The 19,774-nt window shown below is 35.1% G+C and overlaps 1 protein-coding gene across 3 annotated transcripts in view; it reads left to right on the forward strand.

Moving 5' to 3' along the window:
• GMDS (GDP-mannose 4,6-dehydratase) overlaps positions 1–19,774 on the forward strand; it is a 761,839-nt gene that overhangs the window by 186,543 nt on the left and 555,522 nt on the right. The window lies entirely within an intron of this gene.

The following is a 19,774-nucleotide window of genomic DNA, read 5'->3' on the forward strand; positions in this document are numbered from 1 at the left end:
TATTTCCTTAATTACCAGCAAGCTCCCTATTATGCTATATGGTTGTAAATTTGTGAACATCGCAATCTTGGAGGAATTAAAATGATCAGTATTCAAAAGACTTTTCAAAGATGCAAGATGGGCTTAAGTAGAAGCCTATGATGATTTAAAAGCAAGAAGTGGTTTAAAATGAATATTTGAAAATACGTTTCACTGAAAAAGAGTGTGGGATTGTTGCAGACCAATAATGAAAAACAATTGACAGACTGAATGACATCTGACCTCCAAACATATGAAAAAGTCAAATGAAGAAGACGTTTAGTATATAGGGTGTTTTTTTTCTTATGAAAAGGCATGGATAAGAATCACATAGGAGGTGAAGACATGGATGAATTTTAGTTGCATCAGAAAAGAGAGTGACCACATTGATAATACCACAGACTTAGTGAAGTATGAAGGGAAAATTAACTGCTAAGCCTCATAGTACTTTTGGTTGATAAATCATTAACATGAACAATGTGGTGTTTTATCTTTTCACAAAAATGACAAGTCCAGTTTGCAGTTCATTTGTAATACTCTTTTCATTTAAATGTAAAAGGTTTTAGTCTGTAGATAAGTGCTAGTTCCTGTTTAGTATTAGCAATACTAATTAAAAAGTAAATTTCAGTCACATATGTAATAATAATTTTTCTAATTTGCTCCTGTTAACATGATGTTCTTTCATATGCAGATTTTCAAGGACAATGTTAAATAACTTAATGTTAAAATTTTGATTCCTTATTTATGAAACTATATATATGTATATGTATGTATGTGCACACATTTCTCTCTCTAACTATTCTTGGTAAGTATGGTTAAAATATTTAGACTTGTCTATAGGCATTGTAAAATATTTTTTTAAACTTTGCTCATCACTTGTGTTTAATTGTCATTAGATCTACCTTATTTAATTCTTTCAGTCAGTAAGTCATCCATTCAAAAAGTATTTATTAAGCACTATGTGCTAAAGCTGTGCTAAGTGTTGAGGCTTAAAAAAACCAACCCTTGCCCTGCCCTCAAGCTTACATTCAAATGGTATGTGTGTGTGTGTGTGTGTGTGTGTGTGTGTGTGTGTGTGTGTCTATCTATGTCTCTGTGTGTCTCTGTGTCCTCACATCTGAGGAGATGAAAGGTAACCTTACAGGGAAATGGATACAAATCTAGGGGCCTAGGAAAAAGGCCTTATGTCTGTAAGTTGAACTGAGACTTAAAAGAATCCAGGGAATCTAAGAGTCAGGTTTAGGAGGTTGACTGTTATTCCAGGCATGGAATGCAAAGGAGTATCATTTGTGAGGAACAGCATATAAGCTGATATGTCTGGACCATAGTGTTCATGAATGAGTGACATTTTAAAGGACCTGGAAAGATATACATACATCCATTATATATATATAGGTACATACATACACACACATGTGCATATATAGAGAGTATATGTATATGCATAATAGGTATATATGTTGTACGTATATATGCATATGTATGTAATGTATATAGGCATGTGCATATATAGATATACATGTTATTATATTATTATATTACACATGTTATTATATTATATATGTTGTGAATATACACATCTCTGTCTATTTATCATAACATTAAATGCCAGAGTCTATATTTGATCCTAGAGGTAATAGGGAGCCATTGACATTTGTTAATTGGGTGTGGAAAGTTGAAATGATCAGACTTAGACTTTAGGAAAATCACTTTGGCAGCTGTGTGGAAAATGATTTGGAGTAGAGAGAGAGTTGAGCCAGGGAGTTCAATTTAGAAGGCTACTGCAGTAGTCCAAATTGAGAAATGATTGAGGCCTGAACTTGTGTGGTGATTGTCTGAGCAGAAAGAAGTCTACAAGAGATGTTGTAGAGAAAGAAGGATTAGTTTTACAATTTTCAGGCTATGTGGAATGAGTGAGAGGAGTATGGAATGACACTGAAGTCATGAATATGTTGGGCCAGAAGGATGATAGTGGTCTTAGTAGTAATGGAGAAGTTCAAAGAGGGATAGGTTTAAGAAGGAAAGTAGTGAGTTTTATGTTGGAATATTGTGTTTGAAATGTCTAATAGGTATTGGGTGATGTGGGCCTGGTGCATAGGAAAAAGAATAGGGCTAGATAAATAGATCAAAAATCATCTGCGTAAAGATGATAGTTAAAACATGGGAACTGATGAGATCACGAAGTAAGAGAGCATAGAGATAAAAGATAAGGAAACTGAAAACAGACCTGTGGGGGTATCTGCAGTTAGGCTGAATGACCTGGATAAAGATACAGCAAGGGAGACTGAGAATGAGCAGATAGGCAGGAGAATGAAGAGAGCAGAATCCCAAAAATGCAGAGAAAAGAAAGTATCCAGGAGAAGAAAGTGGTCTGCAGCGTTTAATGTTGCAGAGAAAGGTTCAAGGATGAGGACTGAGAAAAGGCTATCATATTTGGCAATTAAGAAATTATTGATAAATTTGGAGAAAATAGTTTCATTTGAATGATGAGGTTGGAATTCAGAGGATTTAGAAAAAAGTTAGAACAGAAGAATCATAGGCACCAAGTGTTGATGGTTTTTTCCAGGAATATAACTGAGAAAGGGAAGAGAGATGTAGGAACATTAGCAAATGGGTATGTGGGATAAATTCAACACATAATTCAGTATTTATTACATGCAGAACCTAGACATTTACTGAGAAGAATACAAAATTTAGATGATAGCCCCTGCCTTCATGGGTCTTGGGTGGTTGGTTGGTTATTGTCCTTCATCTTCGAAGAGGACCAAAATGACATCACCATGATACAGTGAAGTTTCAGTATGTCTGGCTGTGGCTGATTAGACCAATACGAACTTGGGATTCTCTACCACAGGTTGGGCACAGATGAATATTTGGGGTGGATACTCCAAATTTGCTCATCCTGTGTTTACTTTGTGCTGTCTCAATTCTGCTTTGCTCATAGAGCACAGCATCCTTTTTGATGTGGGCATGCCATGCTGAGCAGTCCTGTGCCAGCGTCTCCCGTGTTGCACAGTCAAATCCAAAGTTTCTGAGCGAGACCTTGAGAGTGTTCTTGTATCGCTTCTTCTGACCACATGTGATCACCTGCCCCATGTGAATTCTCCATAAAATAGTCTTTTTGGCAAACATACATTTAGCATTCAAACAACATGGCCATCCCATTGGAGTTGCACTCTCTGAAACATAGTTTGAATGCTTGGCAGTTCAACTGGAGCAAGGACTTCAGTGTCTGGTACCTGCCAGGTGATCTTCAGAATCTTCCTAAGACAGTTCAAATAGAAGTAATTCAGTGGCATGGTGCTGGTAGACTATCCATGTTTCACAGGCGTACAGCAGTTAGGTCAGCACAGTGACTCTATAGACCTTCAGTTTGGTAGTCAGTCTACTGACAGATGTAGAGTCTTACACTTGAGGACAAACTGTCAACTTCACAGGTATAAGAGGAAGGAGGTGTAGCTAGGTAGTGAGACAGCAGTTCTGAAATAAGATCTGATATTTTAGTAGATCACAAACTTGATATGAGTCAGCTGTGTAACCTTTGATCACACTAAGAAAGGCATGGGTTCCAGGAATATGATCCTGCTGTATTTTGCCTTCCTCATATCTCACCTTGAGTATTATGTTCATTTCTGTGCACCACAGTTTAAGAATAATATTGACAAACTAGAGAGTGTTTATAGGAGGGCAACCAAGTTGCTGAAGGTCCTTGAAACCAAGACATAAAAAGATAGATAGCAAAAACTTGGCCTATTTTACCAGCAGAAGATCAAATCAATTTGGATATCGTAGCTATTTTAAAGTATTTGAATGGCTATTATGTGAAGCAGGAACAATGAATGGAAGTTACAAAGAAGCAAATTTGGGATTGATAAAAGGAAATATTTCCAAACAACTAGAGCTGTCCAAAAGTGCATTGGGCTGCTTCAAAAGGTGCTGAGTTCCCCCCTCCTTGGGGATCTACAGCCTGAGATTGAGTGATCAAAGTCCTGAAACTTTCAGAGTTTTCTTGTATATCTCAATGAATATTTTCAAAGCAGGATTCAGAAAATAGAGAAGTGGATAATCATTGTATGTACTTTAAAACCACATCATCTGCCGTCTGTTAGCATCAGGCCTTTTTGCTTTGTAGTTCTGTCACCTGAGATAAATTTGCAGTATCTTTCTTGATTAAGCCAAAATTCCATTTCATTTTAAATGCTGTTTGCATCACTTATCTCTCTCAGGCTTCCTTTTATTTACTTATTCACATAGCATGTGAGCTACATTTTAATAATTTGTTCATTCACTCAGTATTTTCTTTTAATTTTACCAAGTCCTCGTACTCTCCCACTTTTTGATTATGCCCATTTTTAGCTAAGCAAAGATACCCTAAAATTACCTGTGAAAGTGTTTTTGGAAAAAGTATTTAGGAAAGATACTGTCCTAAGCAGTATTATAGTATTGAAAGTTTACCATTTCAGGTTCTTTCAAATGGATAAACTGCTCATTAGGAAGGAGCTCAGTACTTGGAAAGATTCAAGACTTGCAGAATACATGCAAAGGATTTAGTAAATTAAATTAATGCTTTGTAACCTGTCTACTTTTATATCTCCCTCTCAAAATTTTAAGTTCACTGAAGGCAGGGAATATTCTACTTTTTGTGATTGTATCTTAGGGTTTAACTTGATGCCTGACACCTAGCTCAATAAGTTCTTGTTGACTCACTTTGCTGAAGTAAGTTATAATTTATCTAGGACAAAAAAGATTAGAGTAAAACTCTAGTTTCTTCTCCTGTTTATCATAGTTCAGAGATACATTCAAAGCCCTTTGCTCCTGTGTGCACCAGAACTGAGATCTATAGTGTAACTCCTTTTTAGAAACCCAGCTTGTTGCTCTTAATTTCTTTAGTAATCCAAAGAATCTATGATCTCATCTATATGGATATATTCCTTGCGTATTGCAATCTCTTGTCCTGTGTAACACTCATCCATGTTCTTCTATGATTTTTTTAAATTAGAGGATACATGCAATGTGGAGACCTTTCTCTAAACTTTTTTTTTTAAAAATTTTATTTTATGAGTACTAGTACAGCACCTGAATTGTCTCTCTCAAATCCCTTTCTCTCACTATTGATTTGGCCCAATCTTTTTTCTCATCAAATACTTACTACATGTTTCATCACTAATAATACAACATAATCATCTTCTACGCAGCATGCATGTTTCCATTGTGCTTTGGTTCACCCAGTTTTCATTCTTTGGGGACTTCTATAAATTGCAGCCAAACAGCTTCACTTGAACAATATTCATGTTAAAAAGATGGGTTTTGTTTTGTTTTGTTAAGGAGCAGCTGGGGGAATCTTTGAAAGTGTGATATATTTTTCTAATTCAGTCTTGCCTCCTTTTTTCCAGAGACAACATGGTACAATAGAAGGAATTGAACTTGGAATTAGAGAAGGAGTTTGAAACTTGATTCTCCCACTTATCAGCTGTGTGACCTTGCCCTAGTCAATTACCTTTTGAGGGCCTCAGTTTTCTCATTTATAAAACGAGGGAATATCACTAGGTGACCTCCAAGACTCTTTTCCTCTCTTAACCTGTGATTGCATGATCTTCCTTCTCATTAGTTCTGAGCATAGATAATTACTTTTCTGCAGGTCTTGTCTAATACAGCCTTTGTGTAGTGAAGCTCTAACTCAATGAATTTTCTATTTGGTTCATTCTTTCCTTTTTAGTTTTTTTATACATTACTCTCTTTCATGTACTTTATAATCCAGTAACATTGACCTTCTTTATCTTTTTCAATTTTTTGCCATTTAAAATATGTATCATGTTCCAAGATCTCTCCTGTTTAGTGGTAGCTGTCAAGTCTGATGTTATCCTAACTGTGACTTTTTGGGACTTTAGCTTTTTTTACTGCTTGTAGTATTTTTTCTTTAGTCTAGAAGCTCTGCATTTTGGCTGTGGTGTTCCTGAGAATTTGCCTTTTGGGATTTAGGAACCAGAAGATTCTTTCTAGTTTTACTATTCCCTCTAGTTCTAACAGAAGTGCTCGGTTTTCATTTTATGATTTCGTGAAATAAACCTCTTTTTTTGTCATGATTTTCAGGCAGCCCAATAGTTTTTGGATTATCATTCCTTGATTTATTTTCAAGTCAATTGTTTTTAATACCATGTATGTCACATTTTCTTTTTTTTCCTTTTTCAGTCTTTTGATTTTGTTTTAATATTTCTTTCTGTCTTTTGGAATCAGTTTTTGGGTTGACCTATTCTAATTTTTAGGGAACTCAGTTCTTGGTTATTTTTTGCCACCATCTGTTTCAAGGCATTAATTCGCCTAATGTTTCTTTTTTTCTCTTGCTATTCCATTTTTTAACTTTTTCTTATCTTCGATATAGTTCTTATCTCCAGGAAAGACATCCTTTTCTCTTAGACTCTATTAGAAATTCTTGTGGAGTTAGTATTTGTCTGAGTTTAGTCTGGGCTTTTCTCAGTCCAAGGCATTTCTCTTTTTTTTTCATCTTTTCATTTTAAAAGAAAATTCTAATTTATTTATTTATTTTTAGTTTTCAGCATTCATTTCCACAAGATTTTGAGTTCTAAATTTTCTCCCCATCTGTCCCCTCAGCCCACTCCAAGATAGCATGCATTCTGATTACCCCTCCCTTCTCTCACACCCCTCTCTTCTCTTGTCCCCATCCCCTCTATTTTCTTGGAGGACAAGATAAATTTCTATACCCCATTGCCTCTATGTCTTATTTCCCAGCTGCATATAAAAACAATTTTTAACATTTGTTTTTAAAACTTTGAGTTCCAACTTCTCTCCCTTCCTCCCTCCCCACCAAGACATTTCTTTATTGTGTTCAGTGTTTTCTTCTGCGAACTCATGTCTTCAGCCTCAGTGTATAGATTCAAGGCTTGTGTTTAGGTCACATTTTGTTCTCATACTTCTGTCTAATGTAGGAATTCCCTACTTGATCCTTAGTTCTGTGGCTAAGGCTAGGTACTATTAAGCAGGAATTGTAAGGACTTGTCTCTCTTTTTATACCTAGTGCTTAGAATAGTAGGTGCATAATGAATATGTGTTGAATTAAATTTAATTGAAGAACAAAATCCTCTGTGAATAGTACTCTCTGGAGGATCTGACAACCCCGTTCCTCTCATATGCAAAGTTGTGTTGGACATCCTTCATGACAGCAATGAACACCTTTGGGGAGCATATCTCCCTATTTTAGATCTTGTTTAATATTCACCACCAGAGTATTGCAGAATAAAATTATCTTTATGGCTGAATTTATTGAAGAATCTTGGATCACCTTTACATGTCAATGGGAGATTTTTTGTTGGAGTTGAGGGTTTTCAAACTTCGTCTTACTCTGCTGAGTTAGATGATGCCTGATTATCAACATGTCATGAACACGGTGATATCTTGTGTTCTTTTACTTTCCAACTAATTCTGTTACTGTGATGGTATGATCTGCTGTGAAAAATTGTCTAAGAATTCCTCCCTGTTTCCCATTTCATATTTTCTTCAAGAATGTCCTAGAAATGTGAAGGTCATTCTCATAAAGTTATTATAGGGATTGATATAGAGACTGGAACCTGATTTCTTTAGCATAAATGAAAGATAAAGCATAACATAAGTTGGCCCCTTTTTTGCAGCTTATAGCCTTGGAATGTTATCTAGAACATTCAGAAGCTTGCTAGTGTTACAAAGCCTGCACGTGTCAGAGACAAGACTTGAACTCAGGTCTTCCTAGATTAAAAACCCGTTTTCCATCCATGATGCCAGACTACTTTTCAAAGATTTTATTACTCAGCCGTTTTAATCCTCTTCCATTTTTTTTTAAAATGTTGGGTTTTTTTCCTCCCTTTTTTAGATATCTTGTAATTGCTTCCTCAAATTGAGGCTTTATTATTTGACATTTATCAAGGGCCTTATGCATTAAACCCTTGCAAATGATCTCATATCATCAGATTCACAAACCAATCCACAGAAGACTTGTTAGAAATGTAACACAGAAACTGAACTCATTCCTTACTAAAAATTTCTAGTATGTTTTTCATTGGCAGAATTTAGTAAATGCTCATATGTGTGACAATGAATGTATTTTGCAGCCAATGGTGTTTCAGCCTCTTTCTTTATGTAGTGTGTGTGTGTGTGTGTGTGTGTGTGTGTGTGTGAGAGTGGATTTTCTATCAGCAAACTTTAAAGACAAACAATGTCGACTAAACATTTTGGGATCTTCTCTACCATAAACCAGGAAGCAATGTAGTTGATGACACAGAGGTGGAATGCAGAATGGAAATGAAATGAGATAAAACTCTTTGTGGGGTGAGGCCACAGTGTACACACACACACACACACACACACACACACACACACACAGATACACATGCACGCACAGACACACACATACACACACACACACACACACACACACACACACACACACACACACACACACACACACACACACACACACCCTCAAGGGATAAATGCTGATATGTACATTAAAGTGTGCCTTTTTTTCTAAAGTTAGGAATTTCTAAATATTTATCATTGCAGCTAAGTCATATAATGAATGCAGTGTCAGGTTTTCCATTTAGTTCTCTCTTAAGCTTATATTTTAAGCTACTAAGTGATGAGAGCTTCAACTTTCAACTAAATCCTGCTTTGATTCTTCTAAACATATGTTCTTTCTTCTGATAGTATTGTTAAACGTATGTTATGCTATATAATATAACATGATAACATTTGGAAGTGCAAGTTAACTTTAATTACTGGTATATATTGATGATCCTTTAAGAAAAAGAACAAATAATTTTAGAGTGATAGCATAAATATTACTTTGAGAGTAACTTTTTTTCTGTCTTGTGATTGAATACCTTAGTGACACTTTTCTAACAGAAGTTTCCTTATATTTTTATGTATCATTTAAGCCTTTGTTTGTTGTTTCTGGTAAAATTTCACTTTGAAGATTTTGGGGACTTGTTGGGATGTAGAATTGTTTGCATCATTAGGAGTCTTGTGACATATTCTTTGGCAACTAGAATAATTAAATAATTTAATTTGAAGGAGTAAGGTATTGCATTTACTTATTTTTAGCTACAAAACAAAGAATTCAAAACCTGTACTTTCTAAGTACTTAGGTTTTCTAACAGGAGGAAGTTCTTGTACAAACTCTTTAATCATTGCCAATGGACCAAAAACATTAGACCAGTTCCTCTTTTGGATTTCTTGGTATTACTGTTTGTGCTCAGAGATGTAGATTCAGTGCTATTCATTGTCTCTCTTTCACTTTTACCTTTCTGTTCTGTGACTATACTTTCCTAGTATGAAGAAATTCTCCATGCCCCCTCACCTCCTTGACCCTGCCCCTAAGATTTGCTTTATATTTCCAATTGTATGTTCTCTGTCTATAATGCAAGAAGAAGTACATGCTCTGTGGTCCTGGATCTCAGGACTTATTTCTGATCCATTACATCCTAGTTTAAACTGAATTTTTTAGAACTGAGCTTTCTTTTCTATTTCCCTTTTGGGTAAGACATTTCCATACCCAAATGAGTATTAATAGAAATTCATTCCTCTTTAAACCAGTTCCTATGAGAATGAGATTCAAGGATTGCCCACTCCCCACCCATTTTCCCCCTCCACTGTAAAAGCTTTTCCTCACATGCCCCTTTTTTATGAGATTATTTTCCCCATTCTTTCCTCTCCCTTCCCCCTTCTCCCTCTTTGTTGAACCCCTTCATTATTGAGATCATCCCAACATAATCGACTCATACCCATGCTTTTGTTTGTGTAGAATCATTCTAATTGCTTTAATAATCATAAAGTTCTTAGGAGTTGCATATATCATAGGAGTTACATATATCAGTTTTTTCATTTAGGAATATAAAGATATCACCTCATTAAATCTCTTATGGCTTCTCTTGTTTTCCTTTTTATGTTTCTTTTGTGTCTTGTGTTTAAATGTCAAATTTTCTGTTTGCTCTGATCTTTTTATCAATAATATCCTCTATTTCATTGAATATCCACTTCTCAACTTTGCTGGGGAGACTATTTTTGGTTGTACTTCTAGGTGTTTTACCCTCTGGAATATCCTATTCCAAGTGCTGCACTACTTTAATGTGGAAACTGCTAAATCTTGTGTGATCCTGACTGGCTTCATAATATCAGAATATTTTTTTTTTCTGGCTGCTTACAATATTTTGTCCTTGGCCTGAGAACTCTGAAGTTAGACTATAATATTTCTGGGAATATTCATTTTGGGATCTCTTCCAGGAGGTGATCAGTGGATAATTTCAATTTCTATTTTACTCTCTGGATCTAAAGTTTTTCTTTATAATTTTTTGAAATATGATGTGTAGGTTCTTTTTTTTGACCATGGCTTTCAGGTAGTCCAATAATTCTTGAAATATTTCTCCTTTATTTCCTTAAACTATTTTCTAGGTCAGTTGTTTTTCTGATGAGATAATTTACATTTTCTTTTATTTTTTCATCCTTCTCACTTTGTTTTATTGTTTCTTGATGTCTCTTGGAGTTATTAGCCTGCATTTGCTCTATTCCAACTGTTAAGGAATATTTTCTTCAGTAAGCTTTTATATCTTTCCCCCTATTTAGCCAATTCTACTTTAAAGATTTCTTTTTTTCAGTGGATTTTTGTATATCTTTTTCCATTTTTTAAGCCTTTTTAAGGAGTTCTTTTCTTTAGTGAATATTTATGCCTCTTTTACCATTTGAATAATTCTGTTTTTTTTAAGTGTTCTTTTCTGTACTTCTTTTGCCAAACTGTTAATTATCTTTTCAGAATTTTCTTGTATCACTCTCATTTCTTTTTCCAATTTTTCCTCTGCTATTTTTATATCTTTAACTCTTCAAGCAGTTTTTGGGGGGCTTATTTGAATTTTCATTTTTGTTTGAGGCTTTGATTATGGCTATTTTTACATTATTATCTTCTTCTGAATATGTCTTAAGCTTCCCTACCACCATTGTAGCTTTTTATAGCCAAGGTCTTTTATTGTTCCTTTCTCATTTTGCAGCTTATTTTTTGAATATGATCTTTATGTTAATGTTGGACTCTGCTTGCTTGGGTTGGGGGAGGATGACAGTCTATTTTCAGAGCTAGTTCTGGACATCTGTAAGTTTTCAGTTTTCCAAGGTGGTGTGATATAGGGATAGAAATGGTCACAGCTCTTCTGGTCTGTTCTCTGGTCTTTATTCAGGAAGAGATCCTGTTCCCCTACAACCTCAAATCCTAGCACTCCTGTCAGTGCTGGAACTGTGACCAGGGCCCCTGTTCCTTTTTGATTGCTCACAAGTGCCTCTCTCTGCCTTAAAACTGTGATCCAAAACTGTGTATGAGAGTTGAAGTTATCAGAAAGCACCAGGTCCTACAATCCTTGCCAGCTCAGGGTTTCCTGTCATTTCTTTCTGACTAGTTGTCTGACCCCTTTGCCACCTTTAGGCTGAGAGCTCCAGAAGCTGCTGTTGTCACTGTTGCAGCGACCTACAGGGCCTACCATGGTATTACCACTGCATGCGTTCTGGACTGGCCCCCACATTAGTGTCAAACACTTCTCCTGGTGGCCTCCCACATTGTCTTATGCTGGGAGAATGCCTTACCCCTACGTTTTGTTGGCTTATATGCTTCAGAATTGAATTTGATGAGTTATTTTAAAATTGACTAGAAGGGAATGTTGGAAGAGTTTGGCTGGGTTACTGCCTGTACTCTGCCATCTTGTCTCCATCCCTGCACACTACTATTGCTTGTAATTCTCTACACCACACCCACTTCCCCATTTCATATGAATTTTCACTAACTACATCTCTCCCATCTTGTAATTTTTGAGGTTAATTACCTAACCTTTTAAGCTTTATGTTTCTTTCAAGTTTCTTATAGTATCCATGTCTTCATTCCATTCATCATGAAAAATGTTGAACAAAATACTACCAACCATCAGCTTTATAGCACTTCACTGTAGACTTTCTCACTAGTCTCATTAGTGGACCTTTATCTGTTAATCACCACCTCCCTCTGGGTTTCAATATTCAGCCATTTTCAGATTGACTTAACTGTACTGTCACCTAGCCCATGCTTCGATTATATCCACAAGGATGTACTGATGACTTTTTTGAAGTCTTGCAGAAAAATAATGTTGAGAAACAACAAAGTATAGCAGACAGAGAAGTGGTCTCAGAGTTTACAAGACTTCTTTTTGTGACCTGTCTGTGACACAGATGGATTATATGACCCCTGTGCCCCAGGCAGCTCTCTGAGACCATAAATTGCTGAGGAAAGCTGATCTACATTGGTACAAAAACTTTATCCTGGCAAGTTTACTATACTAACAGACTCTTCAGGTCTGGTAAAAATGAAAAGATGAATGAACAACAAAAAAAGAAATATTAATTGCACCAGTTTTATTTTCCATTTGAGCAATCTTGTAAGCAAACAGGAATGGGATTAGAGTTACAAATCTTTTTATGAGTTTACATTAGTCAATATCCCATATTCTCTCTAGGAAGCATTTCCTAACCCCACCCCACCCCCTGAATTCTAATGCCAGCATTTATTTTGTATTTTTCCCTTATATAGCTTGTTTGTACAGATCTGTTAGCTCGTTGTCTCCCCTATTAGATTGTGAACTTCTGGAGGGCAGGAGTTTTGCTTCTTTTTTTGCTTCTTTTTTTTTAATCCTCTGCTTACATAGTGTCTGGCACATAAAAGACCATTTATTGATCATTATTCAAGTCTTTTGTTTTTATATTTCTTTTATTTTCAGATAAATCCTCTTCCCATCCCTGAGAGCCATCTCTTATAGGACAGAATAAAAATGCAAAACTAACCAACATATTAGCTTAGTTTGAGAATACATGCAGTGTTTGATTCTCATAGTAGCTCTACTGTGTCAAGAAGAGAGGGACACATTTCTCTTACTCTTCAGATCTGGTCCTTGTAGTTAAATAATGTTCTTTTTAATGTTTTCTATTTATGTATTTGAAGTCAGTGTGTTTATTGTTTTCCCAATTCTGATTATTTCATTTTGTGTCTGTTAATATGTCTTCTTATGTGTCTCTTTATTTTTCATATTCATCATTTCTGTGGATGTAGTAATATTACATTAAATTAGCACACATTAGCAGAGTGAAGCCTCTATTCTTATCCTGAAGATGCTATGCTAACCTCTACAGTTTTTTACCTGATTCCTCTCTAAAACTACCCTGTCTTGAAAGTGATAGCAATACATCAAGTACCTCTTATTCCATTACACCATCTATAATCACCCCAAAAAGATATTAGATCATCTATTTTCTGTGAGCTCTATAAAACTTGTAATACATACAGTCTTATTCTCTAAGACTTTGACCTTCTCGAGGACCATGTCTAATTCATTACTTTATTTCACAGAGCAATTAGCACAAGCTTTGAACATCTTAGGCACTCTACAAATATTTGCTGATTGACCTAATTATATTGAAATTTTCACAATATCCATTTCCAAATAATTAGTACTACTGGTACCTGAGTGCTGTCGTAAGACCCTATCCTGAATCTGGAAGAAATTAAATCTGCTAAGGAATATTAGAAGTGAGAAGGAATATTAGAAGAAGAATATTTCTTGTAGGTAGACATATTGTAACTCTCTAAATAAAATCATAAGTGCTGGTTCTTGGCCTAATAAAATATATTGTATTTGAAATTCATTTATCACTTTGCTCTTGGCATTTTAATTCATTAATTAGAACTTCTCCAAATCCTTGAGAACTATTCATACTAGTTGGTGGCATCAGTTTGGGTGATGGACAATACTGAATACATGCCTTTAGTTTCAATGGAAAAGCCTTTAGAAGACTGAGACACTCTGATCCTTGCAAATTATATTTTTGTGGTAATAATTTTTCAGTTCTTTGGCTTAATATTTCAATGAGTTTTTTTATGCTAATATTTTATCTGGAGGAATATTGTGATTTTCTGAGTGATTTCTCATATGGAAACTCATGCATTTATGTAGGACATAGATATTTCAGTGCATTTTTATTGCTCCAGACAGCAGCAAACACATGGCAGTATAGTATGCTAAAAGGAAAATGATGGTAGTCAGTCCAGACAGACTCCATCAAAGGTCTTCCTTCATCTCTGGTACCACAAAAGGCCTGGAAATGTATCCTAACATCTTTTCCTTGTGCTATTCTCTGCCGATGAAGTGCTCAGAAAGGAAATCAAACTAAGGAATATGTGCAGGCAGGGAAAAAAAACACCTATCAGCATCTTTCTTTTTATTTTTTGTGACAGGACATTGAATGTGTGCTATCCACATCCAGAGAAAGAGCTACAGAGTTTGAATGCAGAATGCAGATCGAAGCATATTGTAGGATTTCTCTCTCCCTTTTTTTTTTGTTTTGTTACTCTTTCCTTGCGGTTCATCCCATTGGTTCTAATTCTTTTTTTTTTTTTTTTTTACAATGTGACTATCATGAAGATATGTTTAATATAAATGTGTATGTAGAGCATATATCAGATTGTATGCCATCTTAAAGAGAGTAGAGGGTAGGGAGGCAGAGAAAATGTAAAACTCAATAGTTTGTGGAACTGAATGTTGAACACTAAAAATAAATTAATTAGAAATAAAGAAATCAAATGTGAAAAGGATCTCTCTCCATTTTCCTCTCCCTTCAGCTGAGTACCTTGCCTCTTAACTGAGAAAATTGAGACTATTTGACGTGTGCTCCCTTGTCTCAGCTTCTTCTCATTTCTTCATTCTTTGACATCATTCCCCAATTCCTTCCTCTTTTCTAGACCCAGTCTCTGACATTGAGACAGAAGCAAGAGAGAGAAATAAGCATTTATATGGCACCTACTATGTGCCAGGTATTGTACTAAGCACATTTTACAAATGTGATCTCATTTGATCCTCACAGCATCTATTTCAGGTAAATGACCCTTCACTTTGCCTTGGCCAGCCACTCCACATGTGCTTTTGATCCTATCCCCTTTTGTTGTCTTTAGAAAACTCCAAGTTACCAGTGACTCACTAATACTAAGTTTCTTGGTTCTTTTTCAGTCCTCACCCTTCTTCATCTTTCTGCTGTACAGGAGACTGCCTACCACCCTCTAAGTGAATACTCTTGTACCTGTTCTTTTGTGACATTGCACTCTCCTGGTTATCCTTCTATCTCTTTCCCTATTTCTATTGCTGGCTTACCCTCCATTTTAATTCAATTCAATAAACATTTATTAAGCACCTTCATTTTAAAGTATGTATTATATTTTAAACACTTATTAAGACTATGTGCTGGGCACTGTGCTAAATGCTCTGTTGTCAAGGAAAGACAACACAAAAGGAATCTGGAAAGGGGGGGAGTGTTTCAGGCATCTTGTTCAGTGGTGCTGAAACTGAGAGAGAGAGAGAGACAGACAGACACACACAGAGACAGAGAGACAGACACACACAGAGACACACAGAGAGAAAGATAGACAGACAGACAGACAGAGAGTAAGAGAGGGAATATTCTTTAACTGTGGGTAGTTTCCAAAGCTCTCTTCTAGACTCCCCACTCTCCCCTTTCCATCAGCTTTTTTGAGTTTTTAATGCTTTCCATGCTAATGACTCACAATTCTATATATCCATCCCCAGTTTCCCCCTTTAATTCTGATCCTATCAGCAGCCTGCTGGACTTTTCAAATTGAATGACTTAGAAGCATGGTAACTTTAACATGACCAAAACAAAACTCATTATCTTTCTCCCTAAAACATCCTCTGTTACAAACTTCTTTATGTTGTCAAAAGCAATACCATTCTTCCAGTAGCTCAGGTTTGTTGTATCAGCATTATCATTTTCTCCTTTCTCCCCTCCTGGCAAATCCAATATATTTCTTCCTCCACAACATTTCTTATATCACCCCTTTTCTCCACTTATATTATTATAGTAGACTCCTAATTAATCTCTCTGCCTCAATTCTTTTTCCTCTAACAAGTTCAAATCGAAAGGAATTCCTATGGGTAGTGCATTGACTTAGGAAAACTCAAATTAACATTATCTCTGGTGTTTTATATTTTATTTTGTTAAGCTTTTCCTAATTGCATTTTAATCTATTTCCTTGTATTCTGGAAGTTTTGCAGGCCAGTTTTTTTTTTTTTTTTTTTACACTTGGGTTCTTCACTACGGCCAAAGTGATTTTTCTTGAGAACAGATCTGACTGTGTCACTCCCTACTCAGCTAACTCTAGTGGCTCCCCCTTGGCTCTGTGATCAAATACTGTAAACATCTTTGTTTGGCTTGTAAATCCCCATACAACCTAGTCCCAACCTGTCTTTCCAGTCTCATTGGACATCATTTCCCTCCTACACTCTGCATTCCAACCAAACTAGCCTTCTCTGTACCTCACACATGACACTCCCTTTCTCATCTGCATGCCTTTTCACTGACCATCCCTCATATCTGGAATGTACCCCTTCCTCACCTCCACTTCATAGAATCACTGCCTTCCCTCAATATTAAAATCAAGTGCCACTGTGATCTTCCCAACTGCTAATGCCTTCCCTCTCAAACTACCTTCCTTTGAACTATTACATCTTTATTTGCATCTATTCTCTTTATATTTTCATTTTATTTATGTAATTTTATATTTACACATATTTATATTTTATGTATATATTTATTTATACACACATATTTATTGATATATTTGTCTCCCCATTAGAATTTACAGGTAGGGATTATTTAATTCATTGTACTTACATTCCCAATATCTATCCTATTTCCTGATAACAGAGAAGAGTACTTAATAGATTCTAATTTGCTGAAGATGTTCCTAAGGCTCTTCATGACCAGCAGATGGAAGAGAGCAACTCTTGGAAAGATGAGATAATTGTTCACTCTTAAGTGAACAATTCACTTTTAATTCACTCTTAAGTAGAAAGGAATCATTCTAATCTGAAAGCATGAGAGGGAAGACCTACTGATTTCTGGAAGTCTAGAGCTAAGAATTGGAGAAAATTATTGAAACCAAAGAGAATGATTCATAATTTTCATCTGTAAATATGGATTGTTCCTTCTTTCATCTCTAAAAAGAGTTCTAGGGACAACAAGGCTCAGTTGAGATTCTCATTAATTTTCACTAATTATCTCATATGATGGGGAGTGAAGCACTTTTGTAAAGACAAGAATCATCTCAAGATGCAAAATTGGTTCAGATAGTCTTGGAATAGGATAAGTAGGGATCATTTAGGAAAGAGAGGCAAGAGAAAATAGAGTTAATTTTACATTGTAGGTAGTTACTGAAATTAAGCAAAAATAGGAAAAGAATGTTGGGTATCATCATGATGTACCTCCAAAGCAAGAGAATTCTTTCTTCGTCATTTAAAGACTAGATGGAATTTTCTCCCAAGATCATGTGCATGTTCACCGACACTTGGTAATTCTTATAAGTAACAGATTTTCTAAACTAATATTCTAGCAAATGGAACAAGGTGCGTTTTCCCAGACTTCGTTTGCTGTGCTCATGAATCGCTTGTATAACTTTGTGACCTCGCTTTCTGTCCATACCTATTTAATTGCTAAATTACACTGACTACCAAATTGTGTTGGTTTGCTTTGTCATGCGTTTTCTATATGTCTAATTGCCTGGTAGGTCCTGCCAATTAAGTGGTGTTAAGAAAGCCTCTGTCAAATTGGACTGATCTTATTTTTCTGTACTCTATCTGATTCATCTACACTGTAAAAACCTATCCTGGTTTCTGAAAAACTGAACCCAAGACTTTTATTTGGATCATTTTGTTATAGCTGCTTACTGTGAAATGAAAGGTAATTGCCTAATCTAGGGTCTGGGAGCTATTTTAAAGATTAGAAAATTGCCTCTCTGTCTGCCACTAAAACAAACACTCTTCTTCTCAAACCTGTGCTCTACCAGTCAAGATGTTTACTGTGAGCGTCTTGTTCACTTTCTTATGATCACAATGTGTAAGAATCAACCAAAAGAAAACAAAATCTCTAAACAATACTACTCCTGATACCCATTTATATACATCCCAGACTCAGTAATGTACATATGCTAAAAAGTTCATGTTCTGTACAGATGACTATAAAATATTTTAAATTCATAACTAATAAGCAAATTGGGTATTCTTTTCCATTTTCATTTCTCTAGTCCCTTGCACATTGCAATCTAATTGAATAGAATTAATGTATAGTGGTTTGACAATGTAGTAAGTGCTTAATAATTATCTGTTGATTTTATATGGTAATGCTAGTACAATTTAATGTACTTGAGGTGATATGTTAACTTTTTCTCACTTTATTCATATCTTGTTATTTAGCATAATTGTATTGCATCATATGTCATTAGATTATTTCCATGTTGAAGTGTTTTTTGTTTTTGCTTATTTGGGAGATTTAGAGTACTTTTTCCTCATATCATTTGGAATAACTTTGGTAAAAATTGACCTTTACTTGACTATATCTGCCAGTAATCAATAGCAAATAATAAACATACTGCAATTTCAAAATTACTTACTGATGGATTTGTCTGATGAAATGCTGCTATATTAAGAATACTCAATATAGCTTCGAGATCATATGTGAAATCTAAGATCTTGTTATAAAATCAAGAGAAAATTAGCTTTGCAAAGACATGTACTGTGACCTTCAACTCCTAACAGTCTAGAAGGTGTTTAGGCCAACCCTTCAAAACAGTTAGAATCAGCCAAAGTGTCTTAAGACGCATATGGTTTCCATTGTGTAATGCTATTTCTGTTTGAAAGAATGTAATATGTTATCTAGTTCCTAAACAGTTAAGAGCTTTTTATTTTTTATATTTGATTTTATAATCTGACAGAACCATAGAATCATATAATTTTAAACCTGAAAGGCATGTTAGATAGTATCATTATCTAGTTTAAAAACTTCATTTTAGAGATCAGGAAACTGTAGTCCAGAGAAGTTAAGTGATTTGTCCAGGGTCACTTAGCAAAGGTCTAGATTCTTAGATTTTTCTGAAGTCCTCTCCAGCTCTGAATCTGTGTTCCCACAACTTTATTTAGTCTTAGTACTTAGATGTACCCAAGGTCATAGAGGAATAATTTTCTCTCTCTTTAAAAATGTTATCCTGTGGTTTTGTGTCAGAATTGTTTCTGAAAATACCTTTATCTCCTTCATATTTATTCTGCAAATCGTTTGACCAAAACCCCTTAATACCTATCTGACAATATATGCAATGGGAAGGAAAGAGAATAAGCATTTATATAGCATCTACTATGTTCTAGGCACTTGGCTTTACAAATATTATCCCATTTAATCTTCATAATCATCCTCTGAAATGAATGCTGTTGTTAATCCCATTTTATAGTTGAGAAAACTGAGGCATGGTTTATTTTTGGCATATTTAATAGAATTTACCTGTATATCCCTCCCTATGCTTTCTAATCTTATCCCTTGTGGTTTATTCAATTTCTTTTTCTGAGAGTGAGTCATTTAAATTCTATATTTCTTGATTTGTTAATATGGACATTTTAATTTTTGTCCCCATTCTCTTCTTTTTAAATTTTCATTCTCTTTTTACCTAATGTTATTATTGTTGGGCAAAATAATTTTAATAAGTTTCTTTGTTTCTTGTACATTTATTATCAATTTTCCTTTTTCCTTTTTGTTACTAATGATTTGATTTTCCTCATTCCATTTTAAAAACCAGATTAAATAATAACTTCATAGTTTTAATTAAATAACTGTGCTTTCTCTTTTAATTTTGTTCATATCTTTGATTTCAGAATTT

The sequence above is a fragment of the Notamacropus eugenii genome, chromosome 4 (genome assembly GCF_028372415.1).
Source record: "Notamacropus eugenii isolate mMacEug1 chromosome 4, mMacEug1.pri_v2, whole genome shotgun sequence".
Taxonomy (NCBI): Eukaryota; Metazoa; Chordata; class Mammalia; order Diprotodontia; family Macropodidae; genus Notamacropus; species Notamacropus eugenii.